Source organism: Salminus brasiliensis, chromosome 7, assembly GCF_030463535.1.
Source record: "Salminus brasiliensis chromosome 7, fSalBra1.hap2, whole genome shotgun sequence".
In the NCBI taxonomy this organism is placed as follows: Eukaryota; Metazoa; Chordata; class Actinopteri; order Characiformes; family Bryconidae; genus Salminus; species Salminus brasiliensis.
The window spans coordinates 13,143,196-13,156,076 of record NC_132884.1 but is presented as its reverse complement, the minus strand read 5'-3'; positions in this window follow the sequence as shown (position 1 = coordinate 13,156,076).

Below are 12,881 nucleotides of genomic sequence, written 5' to 3'. Positions count from 1 at the left end.
CTCTTTCAATCCTATCCAAGTGAAAAAAGTCAACTCAAGAATACTAATTTCAATGGTGCTACAGAGCACTATAGTGTCATTTTTGACAAACTAATGATTATTGCGCTCAAAAAGTAGTAAGAAGCTACAGCTATTTGTGGAGTTATAATACTCTAATTTGCCAGAAAATGTGCAAAATTGTAACTTTGAGTTAAGTGTGCTTAACTGTACTAAACTGAAGTATGCTTAAGTAGACTTTAAAAATACTTCTGCATATATCTGTAAACAAACATTCTACACATTGTGAACTGAAATGAAATCAAAATGTAATATGCATTACAAATGCTTTTACTATTATACACTGATTAGACTTAAAATATAAAAAAACATACACTGAATACGTCTTTATTAAAACTCCCAATCCAGTATCCAGTCTTGGATTTAGTTTCCACAAGAAATCACATGACATATCAACAACTACAATGTTTATAAACACAGTTAGCCTAATTCTGATTTATCTATCACGTTAGGATTCAGGCAAGTTCTTGTCACATTAAAAAACACAGAAAATTGCAAACGGCTTTTAAATTTTGAACACTGAAACCAACCACCTACAATTTTACACAGTATATATTGTGAAAAGTTTGGGGAAGGTAGTTTGGGGCGTGATTCACAATGATGGTGAGTAAAAGGGAGTAGACAAAGCCAATATGCAAATAGGAGGCCTCAAGAACCAATGAGAAAAATGTGAATTTTACTCAAATATGTGGTATTCCCCACACAAACCCATTGAATAGCACTAACCCAATATGGCTGACACAGTTAGTGGAATTGTTAAGAAATATCAAAATGGAAGAAATGATGACATACATTTGTACTCCAAAGGATCTATACTCCAAAGCTATACTGACCCTTATCCTAGCTCCAAACCCAAAAGCTCCCTCAACACTAACCTCACCTCAATCCCTTAATGCTGTACAAATCCTAGTTCTAGATAAAAATCATGCAACTTCTTAAACCTTACATTTAGCTCCAATCCCTTATCCTCTCCAAACCCCAATCCTAGATATAACCCTTAAGCCTTTTCTAACCATGTAAATAGTCTTAAACTCTAAGGCTCTCCCCACTCTAACCCTGAATCCATACTTTTCACCCCTACAAACACTTACCCTAACTCCAAACCCTAAGACTCTTCTTAACCCAACCCTAGATCTAACACTTAAGCCTATTCTGAACCTAAGTCTAGCTCCACACCATATGGTCTCACAAACCTAAATATGCCTCAATGATCCATGGCTGTACTGATACTAAACCAAGCTCCAAACCCTAAAGGTCTCACATGCCTAAACCTATTTCCATCACCTAAGACTGTACTAACCCTAACACTACCTGCAAATCCTAAAGCTATCATGACCCTTACCTTAGCTTCAAACTCTAAGGCTAGCCCAGCCATAACCCTAGATACAACTCTTAAACTAATATTAAACCTAACCCTAGCTCCAAAGTCTGAAGCTTTCACATCTCTAACCATAGCTCCTAACCATAAAGCTCTTTCAATCCTATCCAAGTGAAAAAAGTCAACTCAAGAATACTAATTTCAATGGTGCTACAGAGCACTATAGTGTCATTTTTGACAAACTAATGATTATTGCGCTCAAAAAGTAGTAAGAAGCTACAGCTATTTGTGGAGTTATAATACTCTAATTTGCCAGAAAATGTGCAAAATTGTAACTTTGAGTTAAGTGTGCTTAACTGTACTAAACTGAAGTATGCTTAAGTAGACTTTAAAAATACTTCTGCATATATCTGTAAACAAACATTCTACACATTGTGAACTGAAATGAAATCAAAATGTAATATGCATTACAAATGCTTTTACTATTATACACTGATTAGACTTAAAATATAAAAAAACAAACACTGAATACGTCTTTATTAAAACTCCCAATCCAGTATCCAGTCTTGGATTTAGTTTCCACAAGAAATCACATGACATATCAACAACTACAATGTTTATAAACACAGTTAGCCTAATTCTGATTTATCTATCACTTTAGGATTCAGCCAAGTTCTTGCCACATTAAAAAACACAGAAAATGGCAAATGGCTTTTAAATTTTGAACACTGAAACCAACCACCTACAATTTTACACAGTATATATTGTGAAAAGTTTGGGGAAGGTAGTTTGGGGCGTGATTCACAATGATGGTGAGTAAAAGGGAGTAGACAAAGCCAATATGCAAATAGGAGGCCTCAAGAACCAATGAGAAAAATGTGAATTTTACTCAAATATGTGGTATTCCCCACACAAACCCATTGAATAGCACTAACCCAATATGGCTGACACAGTTAGTGGAATTGTTAAGAAATATCAAAATGGAAGAAATGATGACATACATTTGCTAGTATAAATACTACATACTTAGACAAATATCAGTATGTTTTAAATACATTTAATTGCAGTTTTTGTTAACTATGGTAACCCTATATTTAACCCTCCAGCCCAAATACTAATCCTAAACCTAGCTTCAAACCCTTAGGGTCTCATAAACCTTAGAACAGATCTATACTCCAAAGCTATACTGACCCTTATCCTAGCTCCAAACCCAAAAGCTCCCTCAACACTAACCTCACCTCAATCCCTTAATGCTGTACAAATCCTAGTTCTAGATAAAAATCATGAAACTTCTTAAACCTTACATTTAGCTCCAATCCCTTATCCTCTCCAATCCCCAATCCTAGATATAACCCTTAAGCCTGTTCTAACCATGGAAATAGTCTTAAACTCTAAGGCTCTCCCCACTCTAACCCTGAATCCATACCTTTCACCCCTACAAACACTTACCCTAACTCCAAACCCTAAGACTCTTCTGAACCCAACCCTAGATCTAACACTTAAGCCTATTCTGAACCTAAGTCTAGCTCCACACCATATGGTCTCACAAACCTAAATATACCTCAATGATCCATGGCTGTACTGATACTCAACCAAGCTCCAAACCCTAAAGGTCTCACATGCCTAAACCTATTTCCATCACCTAAGACTGTACTAACCCTAACACTACCTGCAAATCCTAAAGCTATCATGACCCTTACCTTAGCTCCAAACTCTAAAGCTAGCCCAGCCATAACCCTAGATACAACTCTTAAACTAATATTAAACCTAACCCTAGCTCCAAAGTCTGAAGCTTTCACATCTCTAACCATAGCTCCTAACCATAAAGCTCTTTCAATCCTATCCAAGTGAAAAAAGTCAACTCAAGAATACTAATTTCAATGGTGCTACAGAGCACTATAGTGTCATTTTTGACAAACTAATGATTATTGCGCTCAAAAAGTACTAAGAAGCTACAGCTATTTGTGGAGTTATAATACTCTAATTAGCCAGAAATTGTGCAAAATTATAACTTTGAGTTAAGTGTGCTTAACTGTACTAAACTGAAGTATGCTTAAGTAGACTTTAAAAATACTTCTGCATATATCTGTAAACAAACATTCTACACATTGTGAACTGAAATCAAAATGTAATATGCATTACAAATGCTTTTACTATTATACACTGATTAGACTTAAAATATAAAAAAACATACACTGAATACGTCTTTAATAAAACTCACAATCCAGTATCCAGTCTTGGATTTAGTTTCCACAAGAAATCACATGACATATCAACAACTACAACGTTTATAAACACAGTTAACCTAATTCTGATTTATCTATCACTTTAGGAATCAGCCAAGTTCTTGCCACATTAAAAAACACAAAAAATGGCAACTGGCTTTTATATTTTTGAACACTGAAACCAACCACCTACAATTTTACACAGAATATATTGTGAAAAGTTTGGGGAAGGTAGTTTGGGGCGTGATTCACAATGATGGTGAGTAAAAGGGAGTAGACAAAGCCAATATGCAAATAGGAGGCCTCAAGAACCAATGAGAAAAATGTGAATTTTACTCAAATTTGTGGTATTCCCCACACAAACCCATTGTATAGCACTAACCCCATATGGCTGACACAGTTACTGGAATTGTTAAGAAATATCAAAATGGAAGAAATGATGACATACATTTTCTAGTATAAATACTACATACTTAGACAAATATCAGTATGTTTTAAATACATTTAAATGCAGTTTTTGTTAACTATGGTAACCCTATATTTAACCCTCCAGCCCAAATACTAATCTTAAACCTAGCTTCAAACCCTTAGGGTCTCATAAACCTTAGAACAGATCTATACTCCAAAGCTATACTGACCCTTATCCTAGCTCCAAACCCAAAAGCTCCCTCAACACTAACCTCACCTCAATCCCTTAATGCTGTACAAATCCTAGTTCTAGATAAAAATCATGAAACTTCTTAAACCTTACATTTAGCTCCAATCCCTTATCCTCTCCAATCCCCAATCCTAGATATAACCCTTAAGCCTGTTCTAACCATGGAAATAGTCTTAAACTCTAAGGCTCTCCCCACTCTAACCCTGAATCCATACCTTTCACCCCTACAAACACTTACCCTAACTCCAAACCCTAAGACTCTTCTGAACCCAACCCTAGATCTAACACTTAAGCCTATTCTGAACCTAAGTCTAGCTCCACACCATATGGTCTCACAAACCTAAATATACCTCAATGATCCATGGCTGTACTGATACTAAACCAAGCTCCAAACCCTAAAGGTCTCACATGCCTAAACCTATTTCCATCACCTAAGACTGTACTAACCCTAACACTACCTGCAAATCCTAAAGCTATCATGACCCTTACCTTAGCTCCAAACTCTAAGGCTAGCCCAGCCATAACCCTAGATACAACTCTTAAACTAATATTAAACCAAACCCTAGCTCCAAAGTCTGAAGCTTTCACATCTCTAACCTTAGCTCCTAACCATAAAGCTCTTTCAATCCTATCCAAGTGAAAAAAGTCAACTCAAGAATACTAATTTCAATGGTGCTACAGAGCACTATAGTGTCATTTTTGACAAACTAATGATTATTGCGCTCAAAAAGTACTAAGAAGCTACAGCTATTTGTGGAGTTATAATACTCTAATTAGCCAGAAATTGTGCAAAATTATAACTTTGAGTTAAGTGTGCTTAACTGTACTAAACTGAAGTATGCTTAAGTAGACTTTAAAAATACTTCTGCATATATCTGTAAACAAACATTCTACACATTGTGAACTGAAATGAAATCAAAATGTAATATGCATTACAAATGCTTTTGCTATTATACACTGATTAGACTTAAAATATAAAAAAACATACACTGAATACGTCTTTAATAAAACTTCCAATCCAGTATCCAGTCTTGGATTTAGTTTCCACAAGAAATCACATGACATATCAACAAATACAATGTTTATAAACACAGTTAGCCTAATTCTGATTTATCTATCACTTTAGAATTCAGCCAAGTTCTTACCACATTAAAAAACACAGAAAATGGCAAATGGCTTTTGAATTTTGAACACTGAAACCAACCACCTACAATTTTACACAGTACATATTGTGAAAAGTTTGGGGAAGGTAGTTTGGGGCGTGATTCACAATGATGGTGAGTAAAAGGGAGTAGACAAAGCCAATATGCAAATAGGAGGCCTCAAGAACCAATGAGAAAAATGTGAATTTTACTCAAATATGTGGTATTCCCCACACAAACCCATTGAATAGCACTCACCCAATATGGCTGACACAGTTAGTGGAATTGTTAAGAAATATCAAAATGGAAGAAATGATGATATACATTTTCTAGTATAAATACTACATACTTAGACAAATATCAGTATGTTTTAAATACATTTAAATGCAGTTTTTGTTAACTATGGTAACCCTATATTTAACCCTCCAGCCCAAATACTAATCTTAAACCTAGCTTCAAACCCTTAGGGTCTCATAAACCTTAGAACAGATCTATACTCCAAAGCTATACTGACCCTTATCCTAGCTCCAAACCCAAAAGCTCCCTCAACACTAACCTCACCTCAATCCCTTAATGCTGTACAAATCCTAGTTCTAGATAAAAATCATGAAACTTCTTAAACCTTACATTTAGCTCCAATCCCTTATCCTCTCCAATCCCCAATCCTAGATATAACCCTTAAGCCTGTTCTAACCATGGAAATAGTCTTAAACTCTAAGGCTCTCCCCACTCTAACCCTGAATCCATACCTTTCACCCCTACAAACACTTACCCTAACTCCAAACCCTAAGACTCTTCTGAACCCAACCCTAGATCTAACACTTAAGCCTATTCTGAACCTAAGTCTAGCTCCACACCATATGGTCTCACAAACCTAAATATACCTCAATGATCCATGGCTGTACTGATACTCAACCAAGCTCCAAACCCTAAAGGTCTCACATGCCTAAACCTATTTCCATCACCTAAGACTGTACTAACCCTAACACTACCTGCAAATCCTAAAGCTATCATGACCCTTACCTTAGCTCCAAACTCTAAGGCTAGCCCAGCCATAACCCTAGATACAACTCTTAAACTAATATTAAACCTAACCCTAGCTCCAAAGTCTGAAGCTTTCACATCTCTAACCATAGCTCCTAACCATAAAGCTCTTTCAATCCTATCCAAGTGAAAAAAGTCAACTCAAGAATACTAATTTCAATGGTGCTACAGAGCACTATAGTGTCATTTTTGACAAACTAATGATTATTGCGCTCAAAAAGTACTAAGAAGCTACAGCTATTTGTGGAGTTATAATACTCTAATTAGCCAGAAATTGTGCAAAATTATAACTTTGAGTTAAGTGTGCTTAACTGTACTAAACTGAAGTATGCTTAAGTAGACTTTAAAAATACTTCTGCATATATCTGTAAACAAACATTCTACACATTGTGAACTGAAATGAAATCAAAATGTAATATGCATTACAAATGCTTTTGCTATTATACACTGATTAGACTTAAAATATAAAAAAACATACACTGAATACGTCTTTAATAAAACTTCCAATCCAGTATCCAGTCTTGGATTTAGTTTCCACAAGAAATCACATGACATATCAACAAATACAATGTTTATAAACACAGTTAGCCTAATTCTGATTTATCTATCACTTTAGAATTCAGCCAAGTTCTTACCACATTAAAAAACACAGAAAATGGCAAATGGCTTTTAAATTTTGAACACTGAAACCAACCACCTACAATTTTACACAGTACATATTGTGAAAAGTTTGGGGAAGGTAGTTTGGGGCGTGATTCACAATGATGGTGAGTAAAAGGGAGTAGACAAAGCCAATATGCAAATAGGAGGCCTCAAGAACCAATGAGAAAAATGTGAATTTTACTCAAATATGTGGTATTCCCCACACAAACCCATTGAATAGCACTCACCCAATATGGCTGACACAGTTAGTGGAATTGTTAAGAAATATCAAAATGGAAGAAATGATGATATACATTTTCTAGTATAAATACTACATACTTAGACAAATATCAGTATGTTTTAAATACATTTAAATGCAGTTTTTGTTAACTATGGTAACCCTATATTTAACCCTCCAGCCCAAATACTAATCTTAAACCTAGCTTCAAACCCTTAGGGTCTCATAAACCTTAGAACAGATCTATACTCCAAAGCTATACTGACCCTTATCCTAGCTCCAAACCCAAAAGCTCCCTCAACACTAACCTCACCTCAATCCCTTAATGCTGTACAAATCCTAGTTCTAGATAAAAATCATGAAACTTCTTAAACCTTACATTTAGCTCCAATCCCTTATCCTCTCCAATCCCCAATCCTAGATATAACCCTTAAGCCTGTTCTAACCATGGAAATAGTCTTAAACTCTAAGGCTCTCCCCACTCTAACCCTGAATCCATACCTTTCACCCCTACAAACACTTACCCTAACTCCAAACCCTAAGACTCTTCTGAACCCAACCCTAGATCTAACACTTAAGCCTATTCTGAACCTAAGTCTAGCTCCACACCATATGGTCTCACAAACCTAAATATACCTCAATGATCCATGGCTGTACTGATACTAAACCAAGCTCCAAACCCTAAAGGTCTCACATGCCTAAACCTATTTCCATCACCTAAGACTGTACTAACCCTAACACTACCTGCAAATCCTAAAGCTATCATGACCCTTACCTTAGCTCCAAACTCTAAGGCTAGCCCAGCCATAACCCTAGATACAACTCTTAAACTAATATTAAACCTAACCCTAGCTCCAAAGTCTGAAGCTTTCACATCTCTAACCATAGCTCCTAACCATAAAGCTCTTTCAATCCTATCCAAGTGAAAAAAGTCAACTCAAGAATACTAATTTCAATGGTGCTACAGAGCACTATAGTGTCATTTTTGACAAACTAATGATTATTGCGCTCAAAAAGTACTAAGAAGCTACAGCTATTTGTGGAGTTATAATACTCTAATTAGCCAGAAATTGTGCAAAATTATAACTTTGAGTTAAGTGTGCTTAACTGTACTAAACTGAAGTATGCTTAAGTAGACTTTAAAAATACTTCTGCATATATCTGTAAACAAACATTCTACACATTGTGAACTGAAATGAAATCAAAATGTAATATGCATTACAAATGCTTTTGCTATTATACACTGATTAGACTTAAAATATAAAAAACATACACTGAATACGTCTTTATTAAAACTCCCAATCCAGTATCCAGTCTTGGATTTAGTTTCCACAAGAAATCACATGACATATCAACAACTACAATGTTTATGAACACAGTTACTCTTATTCTGATTTATCTAACACTTTAGGATTCAGTCAAGTTCTTGCCACATTAAAAAACGCAGAAAATGGCAAATGGCTTTTAAATTTTGAACACTGAAACCAACCCCCTACAATTTTACACAGAATATATTGTGAAAATTTTGGGGAAGGTAGTTTGGGGCGTGATTCACAATGATGGTGAGTAAAAGGGAGTAGACAAAGCCAATATGCAAATAGGAGGCCTCAAGAACCAATGAGAAAAATGTGAATTTTACTCAAATATGTGGTATTCCCCACACAAACCCATTGAATAGCACTCACCCAATATGGCTGACACAGTTACTGGAATTGTTAAGAAATATCAAAATGGAAGAAATGATGATATACATTTGCTAGTATAAATACTACATACTTAGACAAATATCAGTATGTTTTAAATACATTTAATTGCAGTTTTTGTTAACTGTGGTAACCCTATATTTAACCCTCCAGCCCAAATACTAATCTTAAACCTAGCTTCAAACCCTTAGGGTCTCATAAACCTTAGAACAGATCTATACTCCAAAGCTATACTGACCCTTATCCTAGCTCCAAACCCAAAAGCTCCCTCAACACTAACCTCACCTCAATCCCTTAATGCTGTACAATTCCTAGTTCTAGATAAAAATCATGCAACTTCTTAAACCTTACATTTAGCTCCAATCCCTTATCCTCTCCAAACCCCAATCCTAGATATAACCCTTAAGCCTTTTCTAACCATGTAAATAGTCTTAAACTCTAAGGCTCTCCCCACTCTAACCCTGAATCCATACTTTTCACCCCTACAAACACTTACCCTAACTCCAAACCCTAAGACTCTTCTGAACCCAACCCTAGATCTAACACTTAAGCCTATTGTGAACCTAAGTCTAGCTCCACACCATATGGTCTCACAAACCTAAATATGCCTCAATGATCCATGGCTGTACTGATACTCAACCAAGCTCCAAACCCTAAAGGTCTCACATGCCTAAACCTATTTCCATCACCTAAGACTGTACTAACCCTAACACTACCTGCAAATCCTAAAGCTATCATGACCCTTACCTTAGCTTCAAACTCTAAGGCTAGCCCAGCCATAACCCTAGATACAACTCTTAAACTAATATTAAACCTAACCCTAGCTCCAAAATCTGAAGCTTTCACATCTCTAACCATAGCTCCTAACCATAAAGCTCTTTCAATCCTATCCAAGTGAAAAAAGTCAACTCAAGAATACTAATTTCAATGGTGCTACAGAGCACTATAGTGTCATTTTTGACAAACTAATGATTATTGCGCTCAAAAAGTAGTAAGAAGCTACAGCTATTTGTGGAGTTATAATACTCTAATTTGCCAGAAAATGTGCAAAATTGTAACTTTGAGTTAAGTGTGCTTAACTGTACTAAACTGAAGTATGCTTAAGTAGACTTTAAAAATACTTCTGCATATATCTGTAAACAAACATTCTACACATTGTGAACTGAAATGAAATCAAAATGTAATATGCATTACAAATGCTTTTACTATTATACACTGATTAGACTTAAAATATAAAAAAACATACACTGAATACGTCTTTATTAAAACTCCCAATCCAGTATCCAGTCTTGGATTTAGTTTCCACAAGAAATCACATGACATATCAACAACTACAATGTTTATAAACACAGTTAGCCTAATTCTGATTTATCTATCACGTTAGGATTCAGGCAAGTTCTTGCCACATTAAAAAACACAGAAAATTGCAAACGGCTTTTAAATTTTGAACACTGAAACCAACCACCTACAATTTTACACAGTATATATTGTGAAAAGTTTGGGGAAGGTAGTTTGGGGCGTGATTCACAATGATGGTGAGTAAAAGGGAGTAGACAAATCCAATATGCAAATAGGAGGCCTCAAGAACCAATGAGAAAAATGTGAATTTTACTCAAATATGTGGTATTCCCCACACAAACCCATTGAATAGCACTAACCCAATATGGCTGACACAGTTAGTGGAATTGTTAAGAAATATCAAAATGGAAGAAATGATGACATACATTTGTACTCCAAAGGATCTATACTCCAAAGCTATACTGACCCTTATCCTAGCTCCAAACCCAAAAGCTCCCTCAACACTAACCTCACCTCAATCCCTTAATGCTGTACAAATCCTAGTTCTAGATAAAAATCATGCAACTTCTTAAACCTTACATTTAGCTCCAATCCCTTATCCTCTCCAAACCCCAATCCTAGATATAACCCTTAAGCCTTTTCTAACCATGTAAATAGTCTTAAACTCTAAGGCTCTCCCCACTCTAACCCTGAATCCATACTTTTCACCCCTACAAACACTTACCCTAACTCCAAACCCTAAGACTCTTCTTAACCCAACCCTAGATCTAACACTTAAGCCTATTCTGAACCTAAGTCTAGCTCCACACCATATGGTCTCACAAACCTAAATATGCCTCAATGATCCATGGCTGTACTGATACTAAACCAAGCTCCAAACCCTAAAGGTCTCACATGCCTAAACCTATTTCCATCACCTAAGACTGTACTAACCCTAACACTACCTGCAAATCCTAAAGCTATCATGACCCTTACCTTAGCTTCAAACTCTAAGGCTAGCCCAGCCATAACCCTAGATACAACTCTTAAACTAATATTAAACCTAACCCTAGCTCCAAAGTCTGAAGCTTTCACATCTCTAACCATAGCTCCTAACCATAAAGCTCTTTCAATCCTATCCAAGTGAAAAAAGTCAACTCAAGAATACTAATTTCAATGGTGCTACAGAGCACTATAGTGTCATTTTTGACAAACTAATGATTATTGCGCTCAAAAAGTAGTAAGAAGCTACAGCTATTTGTGGTGTTATAATACTCTAATTTGCCAGAAAATGTGCAAAATTGTAACTTTGAGTTAAGTGTGCTTAACTGTACTAAACTGAAGTATGCTTAAGTAGACTTTAAAAATACTTCTGCATATATCTGTAAACAAACATTCTACATATTGTGAACTGAAATGAAATCAAAATGTAATATGCATTACAAATGCTTTTACTATTATACACTGATTAGACTTAAAATATAAAAAAACATACACTGAATACGTCTTTATTAAAACTCCCAATCCAGTATCCAGTCTTGGATTTAGTTTCCACAAGAAATCACATGACATATCAACAACTACAACGTTTATAAACACAGTTAACCTAATTCTGATTTATCTATCACTTTAGGAATCAGCCAAGTTCTTGCCACATTAAAAAACACAAAAAATGGCAACTGGCTTTTATATTTTTGAACACTGAAACCAACCACCTACAATTTTACACAGAATATATTGTGAAAAGTTTGGGGAAGGTAGTTTGGGGCGTGATTCACAATGATGGTGAGTAAAAGGGAGTAGACAAAGCCAATATGCAAATAGGAGGCCTCAAGAACCAATGAGAAAAATGTGAATTTTACTCAAATTTGTGGTATTCCCCACACAAACCCATTGTATAGCACTAACCCCATATGGCTGACACAGTTACTGGAATTGTTAAGAAATATCAAAATGGAAGAAATGATGACATACATTTTCTAGTATAAATACTACATACTTAGACAAATATCAGTATGTTTTAAATACATTTAAATGCAGTTTTTGTTAACTATGGTAACCCTATATTTAACCCTCCAGCCCAAATACTAATCTTAAACCTAGCTTCAAACCCTTAGGGTCTCATAAACCTTAGAACAGATCTATACTCCAAAGCTATACTGACCCTTATCCTAGCTCCAAACCCAAAAGCTCCCTCAACACTAACCTCACCTCAATCCCTTAATGCTGTACAAATCCTAGTTCTAGATAAAAATCATGAAACTTCTTAAACCTTACATTTAGCTCCAATCCCTTATCCTCTCCAATCCCCAATCCTAGATATAACCCTTAAGCCTGTTCTAACCATGGAAATAGTCTTAAACTCTAAGGCTCTCCCCACTCTAACCCTGAATCCATACCTTTCACCCCTACAAACACTTACCCTAACTCCAAACCCTAAGACTCTTCTGAACCCAACCCTAGATCTAACACTTAAGCCTATTCTGAACCTAAGTCTAGCTCCACACCATATGGTCTCACAAACCTAAATATACCTCAATGATCCATGGCTGTACTGATACTAAACCAAGCTCCAA